General features: G+C 42.4%; 1 long non-coding RNA gene across 7 annotated transcripts in view; it reads right to left on the minus strand.

Moving 5' to 3' along the window:
- The window catches only part of LOC121087370, a 28,100-nt gene extending 20,359 nt beyond the window's left edge, over positions 1 to 7,741 (minus strand). For 5 of the 7 annotated variants that reach the window (XR_005827583.1, XR_005827580.1, XR_005827584.1 and 2 more), the window contains exon 1: positions 4,995 to 6,950. This is a non-coding gene — a long non-coding RNA (uncharacterized LOC121087370). Of the gene's footprint in view, positions 1 to 4,994; positions 6,951 to 7,298 lie in introns of those variants that run through there. The other 2 variants (XR_005827581.1, XR_005827582.1) reach the window with 2 other exon arrangements.
- Between the last annotated feature and the right edge of the window lie 4,776 nt (positions 7,742 to 12,517).

Genomic DNA, 12,517 nt, shown 5'->3' on the forward strand with positions numbered 1-12,517 from the left:
ATTGCTACTTTAGCCTAATAATTCATAAGCATACCAGTATACAGTGTAATATAAAAATCTATGATAATTAATTGCAATAGTCTATGTTCGTGAAGTCTTTATTATTTAGGGCTGGGTTAAGGGTCTCCCTTTTACGTGTCAGCTGACTACACTTTAGCACAGAGGAAGGCAAACGTGACTCACACTAGGTTGCCTGCTCAGCTTGCAGTCTTAATTTTTCTTCCTGAAGACCATGGTATACTAGCTTCACTTGCTTTTTCTTTTCACGTCTTTAAGATACGGGCTAATCTTTCCCAATTTTTCTAGAACAGTTAACTGCAACAAATTCAGCATACAAATGAATTCTTTGTATGTACCTTGCTGATTCTCTCAAATCCAGGCAAGTCCCCAGAATACCTGAACAAAAACAGTATGATGCAATTAGAGCTTTAAACCCTAGATTTCTGCACTGTCAGTGCTTTTCAGATTCTAGTTGTACAGAAAATTAAGAAAATGCCTGTAATATGAAAAGGAGTGTCTGTACAACAGCAAATTATTAGTACCAAATTGCTCTTGGGGAAAGTCATAAACAAATCAGATACCAAGCATTCCAAAAAAATTAAAGACAACCTGTGGGAGCATTCATATGGATAATTATATTAAATTTACTACTATCATTATGCAATCATCACAAACAAGCTGGGATGTATCTTTGACATATCCCAGCTTCCCACAGCCTTGACAATAATTGCTATACTTTAGTACCAAATCGATTAAAGCTTGGATAACTGTCAGATAGGTGGGTTTTTTCTTTCCCTAGGGAAAGAGTAGCAAACACATACTCAAGTCACACACACTGAAACTGAGTTCAATTAAACTGATGTAATAGGTAAGCAACATGGTAAGAACTGATATTTAACAGCACGCAGGGGAATCCATTTTTCAGAGGATTGACGAGCAGTACACTTCTTACACAAGAAGCAAAAAAAACACCCCAAAAAAGTACATGAAGTGGCTTGGTTCTCTCATACTTTTAAATTAAGGTAGCAAGTTTCCCCATTTTATGCATATATAGTTTAACAGAGCTTACAACTTGAAGAACATGGGACATTGTAGCTGCTAACAGCATAGCATTTGACAGAGACACCACTGGTGGATCTAACTAGCAACACCTTATGCACACCTGCCTCACCAGGAGCAAAGCTCAGACAAAGCCAGCACCAGATCTGGCTGTGGACAGCATTCCCTGACAGTATCCGCGCAGGGTTACAGCAGAAAAACAAAGATCAACACATACACACAGAAAATGCATAAAAAAAAAATCACCTTTCATTTTAACAAAACCTATGAAAGTCCTGTTAATAGACAAACACCTCTAAAGCCTTTCACAGAACAGGCCACCAGATATTGACATTCGCCTGACCAAGCAGAGCAGGTCACCACGCTCTGAATTAGCTCCAACAGTTCCCAGTTCCTCCGGCAATGAGGAAAGTGAAAACAGTCCTTCCCTTCTCCCTTCCAAAACCTCTGATCTGCAAGGGTTCTTGCTTTTAGTTTTCCTCCAGCTACTTTTTACTAAAACGCCTATGCACTTACTGATTGTTTCTTTCTCAAATGATGTATCTGCTGCCACTATCAAGGTATGAAAACATCTGCAGAAGGTAACCTTTCAAATAAATAAAAGACCACAAGCTAAAAACTACCTCATCTGTAAATATTTTAATGAACAAGGCTGTTCACAATGATGCAGTAATCACAACTGACTTCTTGAGCTTGGGTACCAGGCTTTTGTTTTCACAAGGTGTTAATCATTCTTGTGTTATTTCCAGGAGACTTTCTCTCTTCCTTCTGACAAGGACTCAAGCTCACCAGATATAATGTTTTAAAAATATTGGTTTCAAGATGAAATGGAAGGACCTGCATAAGCCTCAGGTGACATAAGAATTAGCTGTTCATCTCTACCTGGAACTGTGTGCGAGGTTGTTGGCTTGGGTTTTTTTGAGGTAGGTTTTGTGTACCTATATGAAAACCCAAACAGGCCATATTCAGATTACTAAAACAGCTAAAGTTTAAAAACATCTCATTAAAAGAAATTAGATGAGAACATGGGTCAAGCTTCTAGCGTTTAAGCAAGGGTGTAGAAAGCTCTGCACCCCACAGCCCAGGAGAGTGCTAAGCTCAGCAGAGCACCATTCAAAGAGGAAGTTAATATTTTTATTCTTTGGTGACATCTTTCACTAGAAAGTTTTTGAATGTCCTTACAACCATGAGTAGCACAATCCTCACAAGCAGATGACTCCAAATGGGATCACTTGCCTCAGGGAACATAAGCAGAAGATAAATCTTCTGAGCAGGCTGGCTGAATCTCATCTGCCCAACAAACTTCAGCCATGACACAACGGGAATGCAGAAGCAGAAAGACATTGCCTAAGGAACTTCACAGAAAAAAAAAAAACAAATCAGGCATGCCCAGATTTTAACACACTAAACCTGTGACCACAGTCATGTTAGGCATAAGCATATGTACTCTTCTGCCAAGGGAAGAGATTTCCTAAGGCTAATTCTGATAAATTATTTCAAATCTGAGAAATGCTTTCACTTCAGAAACACTCGAATTTCCCTATTCTCATTTCAAATCACTGTCTACAAGTTCTTGACAGGTTTGAACCAGTCCTTACATATTCATAGGCTGAAGTTCTCTCTCATGCTCAGACTAGATAAAAGGGAGAAATTTCTTATGCTGAGGGTGGTGAGACACTGGCATAGGTTGCCCAGAGAGGTGGTTGATGCCTCAGCCCTGGAGACATTTAAGGTCAGATCAGACAGGGCTCTGAGCAATCTGGTCTAGTTGAAGATGTCCTTGCTCATGGCAGGAGGGTTGGACTAGGTGGCCTTTTTACAGGTCCCTTGCAGCCCAAACCATTCTAGGATTCCAGAATCTGAATATTGCCTTGTGGTAGGGAGGTCGATATCAGAAGATTACGATGGTTCTTTCCAGACAGAAAATTCACATGCTTTTGCCATCAGTTTATGTACGTTAAACACGAGCTAAGAAATTTCCAGATGTAGTTGTCCATATTTAGCCTTGCACGATACTGGGAGTTACTACAGTATTACCAGGAGTCATCAAAATGAGAAAACAAGCATTTGACACAGATTAGTTGAAAAAAATGTGCAATTTCAAAACATATTGATTTTGCCAGATCATCTGACACAAGAAAGATATCAATGCACAGGACCATATTTGACACTTGAGCAGAAATTATCTACTATCACCAACCCCCCCCCCCCTTCAAATCTTATTTTAGAGATTTTTAGTTTAGCTAATAATGCTGCAGTCAATGAAAGCCAACATCTATGTTTATTAAAAGAAATATGATTACACAAAGAATCTAGAAGTAGAGATATAAAATAAAAAGCAAGAATCTGCAATTTATTGTCAAGCTTCTGTTGGGTCTGTTCCATTCTCCAGACTCTGCTCCCTGCTCCACTGCCTCAGCTTCCCTCTGCTTGCCTACGCGGCCCCTTCCTCAGGGGAACATGCAAAAAGCACCAACTAGTCCAAAACCAAACCAACACCCAACACCACTTGCCATACATTTATTTGCCTGGACACCATGAGCAGCCACTTGCCTTCAATTAAGAGCACAAGTTTAAACTGCTCCTCTGCACACCCCATGCTCTGTGGATACCTTCCACAGATCCAGAATCTAAACTACAAGTTATAACCAGGCAAGGTTTTTTTCTGTGAGAGAGGGGAAACATGCAAAAGCTAAATACATCACTCAGCCAAACATAACCAAAGCATGCAACACAGCAGATTTGTGAATGTCTGCATGAGTGTACACACAGAGGAACATGGAAAGGCAAACTTTGCACAAATCCCCATTGGGATTTACACTGCTCCAATAACAAGGACACACACATCCCACACACCCACACACCCCCCCGCCGACTGTGAGGTCAACTTGAAAGCCTTTGCAATTGAGAGATATGAAGCAGCTGAGAGGACATTATAAGATGAAGCCAAAGTCAAAAGTAAAACAAGAAAATCACATGCTACTTATTCTGTAATTTTCAAGCCATTTCCCACACCAAACATCAGTATTCCATTGTTTCTGCTCTACATTATAAATTGGGAATAATGACATTACTTTAGGTACACTGTTTTGTGACAGATATTTAGATTAAGCAACTAATTAGGGTTAAAGAGCACATACAGAACTGTAAAGCCTCCAAAACAGCCGTAGCTGTTCATAGCTCTCTCAAACTAACCATCTGGGTTGTAGCTATTTGCTATAAAGACCAGGTACCACAGAAAAACTCACAGCAGTTACAACTTTTGCTGCAGATTAGTTAAGAAATAGTAATTTCTTCACACCCATGTTTAGACAGCACACAGTTTATGTGGCAAGTAGGTTGCCCAAAATACGGCGAAAACACTGAACAGCTGCCTATCCAATCAGCATCCCACTCGCTCAACAAAGCGGGTTTTTTTCAGGAAAGAGACATTGTAACCTAAAACAATTCTAACATTGGTATCTTTTAGAATATTCTTCTGCAAGTTGCATTTTTCCTGATTTTTTGCTTAATTTTGGTCTTGTAAAGCAGGAAAAGTAATTGAAAAGACTTCATCTTACAGGCCTTTGCTACAAATAAATATAAATGTATAACACTGTTCTGAAACATTTTGGTTCCCCTGAAAATCCAAGCTGAGTTACATTCAAGGGAAACTATGTGGCAGATCAATAGGAAAACTGAATATATACAGAATGTGTATAAGCACCACAGTAGGTGTGCCATGAGAGATCTGAACAAACGAGCCAGAGGAAGATAAAGAAGATCAGTGTCATGTTGGGAAAGGCATAATTTTGTCAAGTTGCTATTTTGGATTTATGCACAATAATTTTTTGATCCCTTTTTGGCTGCCAAATAACCAATTCAGTTGTTTTGTTTGGGTTTTTTTTTTTTAATAGAGGGAAGCAGAAAGGTAACTATACAAAAATTTAACTCACTGGCTGATGCCTTCTCTCTGCCACAACTTCTTGGACTCCTGGCAAATAAAAGCTTTGAACAAAGTCCATTGTAGTTTTCTTGTCGTCCTCTATTCTTATATGAATTACTTTCCAAAGGGCTGCCACTTTGTTGCTGCTCTCCAAATGCCACGGGAGGCAGAATGGGGTCACTTCTAGTTTGCTGATGCTCAGGAAAGCTCCGAGGGCCAGGGCAGACAGGAACGCAATGGTTTACTGGGAAGAGAGAGTGCGCAGAATTACACAGATTTCAATCTGAACAACCTCCAGGTTTTGAAGTTTAACAATGATAATTAGCGCATAAGACATTTATTCATCATGGACAGTAGGTTACAGTTATAGAGTAAGTTACAGTAGGAAATGGTAGAATACGTAAGTCTAAGACAGCTTTCTTTACTCTCCTTCCCTCCCCTGAGACTGTCATTCCACCTATCAGTTTCCACTGAACAGGTAACCGTTCTCTTTGCTGTGAGATTACTTGAACATAACAACTTAAATTAACCAAGGATCTCCATAACACAACCAAATTTAATACATGTCTATAGCAAAGTCATGTCTCCTCTCTTTAGAAAACAGCAAACCTCCAAACACTTCATAGAAAATCCCACAAGGTATGAATATTATTTAGAGGACCTGATACATACACTGAACCACTCAGCAGATATAGCTAGCAGGAATAAAACATCACCTGGCTTTACAGCCTGTGTTAACTTAAAATTACCATACAGAACCACTGCTGGTTTGGGTCTTTCCCAAGAAGCGATTAAGTCTTCCCAAAAGCCACTAGTAGCCAAGCCCAGCTCCCCTCTCCTCCACCTTAAGAGCTCCTCTTGGCAAACACCTAAAACCCACAAACACCAGCTTCAAGAGGCAAAGTGAGAGAACAAAACACTTTTTTTCTACAAACCTGACAGTTTCACACCATGAACCGGTCCACCTGGGAGCCAGATGCATGGCTGTGCTCAAACAGGGGTGCAAAGCTGGGGCAGACCACAGGCCCTCCCTTTCACCTGCGGCTAGCTCTTACCTGGCTTCTATCAAATTGCATTATTTAATGCACCGCACTGGTAACACTTTTGGATCGAAGGTTAGAAAAAAAAACATAGCTAGTTTTCAGACTACTGACCACTTCATACACAGAAAACAAAACTGATCATTTTGAAAGTCCTGCACGTTTGCTGTGAAACACAGACATGTAGCCCATCCCTGAGATCAGCAACCCTGTCACATCAAAGCTGATGCGTACTGCTTTCTAGTGCACTTCAAAAACATTCCTATTGAGAAAGCAAGTTGGGTTTGGAATTATACAAAAAGACCATTATCAGTGCAGATGCTGGGCTTTAGAAAATCTATACCTTCCTAAAGATAAAAACTTTATTTTCATGTTGTTTGTCCCACATGGTAGTACCAATGTGGTTAGTGCCTTTCTATGAACATTACCACAAGCCAGCACTATTATACCTTCACTTATCAAATTGGGGCCAAACTTTATCCATCCCCCGGACCCAGTTACACCATGCCACCTAACAAAATGTTGTTTCTTCCCACAAACCTGACCTTGCTCATACCCTTAAACCAAAGCAGATACAGCAGCATTACACTATGAAGCGGCACGCACTGCAAGGGCTGTTCAAGCAGCTTTTGAACATTGATACACTACGAAAAACTGATAAATATTCCTGACAATACACACAACACTGAAGAGAAAGCACCCTAAAAGCATGTACAGGAAAAAATACTTGGTGTACAAGTTTTTAAGGGAGAAAAAAACCATAAAAAGCTCACAAGGAAGATGTGGAGGTGAATACAAAGCGAAGCCTTACAATCCTGCCGCCTTCGGGCCCACACGACTGCTCTCCCTGGTGCTCCAGCCACCCCCGCGCTCCCCCACAGGGCTTCGATCGCCGGCAGGCCGCGGGGGGACCCGGAGATCCCCAGGGAGCGTCCGCCCCCGGCTGTCGTCGTCGTCGTCCCGTCCCGTCCCCCCCCCCCCCGGCTGCCCCCTGCCGCCCAGGCCCGGGTCCCTTCCCAGCCACCCGGGGCTCGCTTTGGGTCTGAGGAACGAAGCTCGGGGGAAGCTGCCAGGTGACACACAGGGACCACAGAAAGGTTTTCTCACACTTTTACCAGAAAAAAAAGCGCCGCCATTCATAAAACGATGCTTTAGACTGACGCAACCCGCAATCGCACGCTGGAGTGCGCGGGCTCCTTCAGCGACACTACAGAGCCCGCAGGGGACAGCCAAGAGGTGCCTCTCGGGGAAGGGCGCCGCATCCCCGTACTCACGCTGAGGCGGCCGCGGCGGGGCACCCAGCCCGTCGCCGCCCGCTCCGCTCCCTCGCCGGAGCCGCTGCTGGTGGCGTGGAGCCGCAGGCGCGCTGCGTGGCGCGGAGGCGGGCGGTAGCCCTGGCCGCCAGCAGCCGCAGACCGGGCCCAGGCCGCCGAGGGAGCCCGCCCGCCACAGGTGCCGCGCCAGCCCGGGCGGCTGCTGCCAGACGTGACGCTCTACCTGCAGCGCCCGCAGCCGGCGGCGGAGGCGCCACGCCCGGCTCTACACCGCAGCCTGACAGCCCCCCGCAGCGGCTGCCCACGCGGTGGGCAACGGGCACAGCCCGGGGAAAGCAGCTACCGCTCCTGTGCTGGCCCAACGGCGGGGAGGCGGTGGCGCCGCGTCTCGCTGGCAGCGCGGGGAGCGCGACCGTCTCCTGCAGCCAGCCTGCCCGCACCCGCGCCTCAGCAGTGTGCAGGCGCGCGGCGGCACCCCCACCGATCGCCCATTGGCTGCTGCAGCCCGCACTCCATATCCAACCAACCAGGAAGGGTAAATAGTACCAGCATGTGCTGGAGGCGGAGCAATAGTAAGATGGGCAGGCAGATGAGCCAGTCATAACTGTCAGTCCGCCCCAAGTCTATATAAGGCGCGAAGGGGACCGTGTCTCTTCCACAGCGGGTTGGTAGCCATCTTGTCCAGCTGTGGCAGCAGATGTACCGTTAGCGGCGCTCGAGAGCCCGGCTCCGCGTTCTGCCGCTAGCAGCGATCCCTGCGGCCCTCCCCGGGCAGAGCGACGCAAAGCACAGGTCAAGTACAAGGCCAGTTTCCACCGCGGAGCGCTTCCTCCACCCTCCACTCATTTTTATGTGGTAATCCAATTATAAAAACATCTTAACCAGTGATTAATCGAACCCAAGTAATGAAAAATCAGCGTTCAGCCAACTCCCTGAGGGCTTTGCTTTTTGTCTGGGCATGAGGGAATGAGGCGCTTTGTGCTCACAGCTCAGGGCTGTGGTGCTCGTAGACCGCCCTTTCCACAAAGCAGAATTCTCTGTATTGGCAGCTCGGAATAGCTGGCAAAACTGGAATAACTCAACACACTTAAAGCTAAGATTATAATCCTTCACATCAGTGGATTTCTGCATTGAGTCAGGGAACGGCTCTGTTGGCAGAGGCTGTGGCCAGAGTTGGTGTCTCATGGATCTGTGGTGGTCTGCTGTTCCTAGTCTCTTCCAGCCAATTCAGTCTTCCTGAATCATCCTTCTGTAGTTCTCTATACAACAGCACCACAAGGCAGAATACCAATTAAGCAGGGTAAGTGTGACAGTACTGGGAGAGCAATCTGTTTTATAGAAAATAACACCTGAAAATCACCCAAAGAAGTTGCAGAGAGCTCCCAAAGCGCACATACCACCAGAAGAAACGTTAAGATTGAAGAAGCAGTGCTTCCTTCCACATGTGTTCATCAGAGGTGGGATGTTTTATGTTATTTAAAGAAGTGACAGTAATACTTCTGTTTGAAGTTTTATTGAAAAATGGTTACAGGATTAGCTGTTGTACCCTATAGTGTTTGTTTAGGGGTTTGTGTCAGCCTGATCTACTGATGTAGCAGATTGAGAATATGCTAAACGTGTTCTTAAATACCTCATTAAATATTTTTGCCAAAGCAATAAGTTAAGAGCAACATTTAAGAATTTAATGTTCACAATTGTCTGATGTGTCCATGCAAAACCTTTTCCAAAAGGTTTACTTTCTACTACAGCTGCAGCTGGAAAGATATTGTCATTGTTGCTCATATTTTTAGACCAATGTAATTCAGAAGAAAATTGTGTCCTATACAACAAATTAGTCCACAAAAAGGTGCTTGAGACAAGACAAAAAAATGGAAAAGAAGAACATTTAAGAAGGTAAAAAGTTGTTGTTTTCCAAGATCCTTAGTAAGCCAGTCCACTTCCAAGAAATTAAGATTTTTCTATTTCTAATACTGATGTTTAATTGGGAACAGATTATAAAGTTACTTCATACAGTAAGATATCACTGGGTGGTTTATAACTATTTCATACTGGGGGTGGGTGGGTGGGAATCCATATATTTTTTTCTTGACCAGCACAGAACTTAGCCCATGTAACTTTTTTACTACTCCAGAATTACCCACATCCTGTCATGTCTCATCATGAGTGCCACAAAGATAGATTAGACATGAAAGCATGGAGTTTCAAATTAAAAAAATGAAGACGTGATGTATTATCTGCTGACAATCCAGTCTAACAACTTCCATTAGAGGCACTTTTTAGATTTTCTAGCAGCTTGACTGCACAATTTTCTTTCACAATTCTTGGACTTAATTTAAAAAGCCATTTATCAGTTTGCTCCAGTATCTGCTTTTCTGACGTTTAATGTGTTATCCAGATTACTGGCAGCTTTAAATGGTACAGTAGGGAATTTTAACATCCTCCTTCACAGCAGAGGGGATCAGAAAATGATCTTTCCCAGTTGTGCTGTTGATTACAACTAGTGTATGAGGCCAAACAGATTTTCCTTTTTTGGGTCTGCGATTATTTTTTTTAAACCAGTTTCCTGCTTCTAGTGTCTTTAAAATACTTCTGTTGTTGTTGTTGTTGTTAACAACTTCAGTGATTTGTTCATCAAATTTTATTTCAGAAGTTGAATTTTTCTTATGCATTGCTTGTTAGCCTATGTTCATTGTCTTCGGTAGAGTCTATCCAATTATGAGACAATTCAGTCTTAGTCAAAAGCACTCTTGAGGCATGCTGTTTAGCTAAGTTGGTTTACTTGCTTCTCTGCCTCTTCTTTGGGTAGTTATGCTTACTTTCTCAACAATTTGGTTTCTGTAATTCATCCCTAAGCTAAGTGCAATGATTTTGTATTTGACTTTGACTAAGCTACAGCAATTTGCCTTTAAGATTCCGCATCACTGCAGCAGCCATTGGTAATATCCTATAGAGATAAAAAGAGAGAATCATGACTTTCTAATAACAATTATGAGCTCAACAACTGCCTTAATGACAACTGACCTTCAGAGCAAATACAGTAATTTTTCAAGTTAACCCTCACATCTTTTCCAAAACCTAACCTTTTAATATAGAAAAACCCTAAGAAAGCTTGAAGTAAAATGGAAATACTTTTTCTGTATGCTACCATATTTTTCAGTGTCTTCCAGCTATTGTGACAGAAAGAGAACCAATCAGTCTGAGCGTTTCTGATAGTAAGCTTCTATAAAATTACCTTAACATAGTAGTCAGCCCTTTGTCTTTAGGACTGCAATGAGGAAAAAAAAAAAAAAGCCAAGTGTAACCACACACAGAATGGTATGAGCAAGCCAGCAACAAGGTCTGATGTAACTGGATTGTAAAGGTGTTGGATCTTAATAGGTCTAAAAAGAATATCAACTACTCAGTTAATTAATTGAATGAGAGCTACAATGTCTGGGGTATAATAAAAGACAGTAAATGAAAATCAAATTAAAAAGGATGTTCTACCAGAATTACAACAAGACTTCATTGAAAACTGAACTCAAGGAAAACTGAACAGTTTTCAGTCTCAAAACCCAGAATCTTTGTGTATGTATGTGTTTTCTTTGGTACAGTGTTTTCATTATTTGTTAGGAACTTGATTTGGGAAAGAGACATATCAACTGGACGTGTTTCTATTCTCCTTTAAGGATGGACAACGGGGGTGTCTTTTTTTTCCTGAAGCAGCACTGTCCCTCAGATGGTGCTGACTCCTCAGCACCTTTTCTGATAACTTTTAAACTTGCTAACTAGTTTCAAATAAACTCAACTGAGGCGTTTAAAAAATGCAGATACTGAGTTCTCCTGTGGAAATAAGGAGTAAAACCAGCCCCCTTCCCACCTGTGGTGCTGTGAGGCTCAAGCAGTCTGCACGCAATGGTCACATAGGGATTTTCATGGGTTTTGCGCTACTTGCTGTCTGTTGAACAGCTGATGGCGAAGGGACACGGGCAGAAGGGAGGTTAGTAGAGGAGGAGCACTTTAGCGACATGGCTGGGGAAAATACATGGATTTTTAGGTGTCTAGATGAAGACCTAAGGTATGCTGGGTGGCAGATGGGGCAGGAATACTGAGAGGAGCTGCAGTGGTTGCGCAGTAGTTAGGTTAACTAGAGGGCAGTAGACAGGAGTCTGTTTTCTGTTAGTTCTGCTGGACATGGTATTTTTAAGTTTGGGGGTTTAGTTTTTTGGGGTTTGGTTGTTTTTTTTTTTAACAGAAATAGATTACTAGATAAACAAAGCTTGGGAACAAAAAAAGAAAAATCGAAATAATGTCCATGCTTTTAATCTTCATTTTACAGCTACAAGGAATGATAAACTATATTTAGATCTCGTCTAAAACCAGCCTTTGCAGCAGCTCTTAGGTTACTTGGAAAAGAGACTACAAAGTAATACTAGTAAAAATATTGTAATCAGTAGGAAGCAAGTAGAGAACTATAATTAAATGATCATGCTTTAGATGGCTTGACATATTCTGTACAAAGTCATTGTATTAAAGCAATTTTCCATTCTAAGCCCCCAGAAACAAATTGCTTTACTTGTTACTTAACAGATGACTTTTGAATGATTATGCAGGCTTTTTATGCTAAGCTGGTAATAACGGCATAAGTTACTCCTCTTATCTTGACACTTTCTTTCATTGTCCTTCTATTTATCTGTAAATGCTACAGGGGAATGAAGATTACCCATTAACCTTTTGGCCTTCAGGGCCTTCAGAAATAACTGGACCTCTAGCTTCATCTTCTGAATAAAGATGCTGGAGACCCCTAAGCATCTGCTAGAGATGCAGATTTTCTATGTTCTTTGCCATTTCCTCCCACCCTACATATGCCTTCAGTCTGCCTTAACTAGACTTCTGGCTTTGCAAGCAGGCAGACAAATTTGGGGGAAATTCCAGTTTGACACTTGCCCTTAGATGACTTCCCTTCCATCACGTTTTGGCTCATGTGCTTTGCACAACTGACAGGAAGATGGCTGTGGCCTGCAGACCACAGTAAGAAACAGAAATTCAGTAAGCTTAAATCATCCTGGGCATCTCAACACTTCTCTATGGAAAAAGCTTTTAAGTAGTAAGAATGTTTTCAAATGCTGTTTCAATCTCACTGAAACAAAGCTTTTCTTGGGATTAGTACTCTGAAAGGTTTATTTCATAATATTTTATTTCATATGTGGGTGATACGAAAAATCACATTGACTAGAAAT

The sequence above is a fragment of the Falco naumanni genome, chromosome 4, assembly GCF_017639655.2.
Source record: "Falco naumanni isolate bFalNau1 chromosome 4, bFalNau1.pat, whole genome shotgun sequence".
Classification (NCBI taxonomy): Eukaryota; Metazoa; Chordata; class Aves; order Falconiformes; family Falconidae; genus Falco; species Falco naumanni.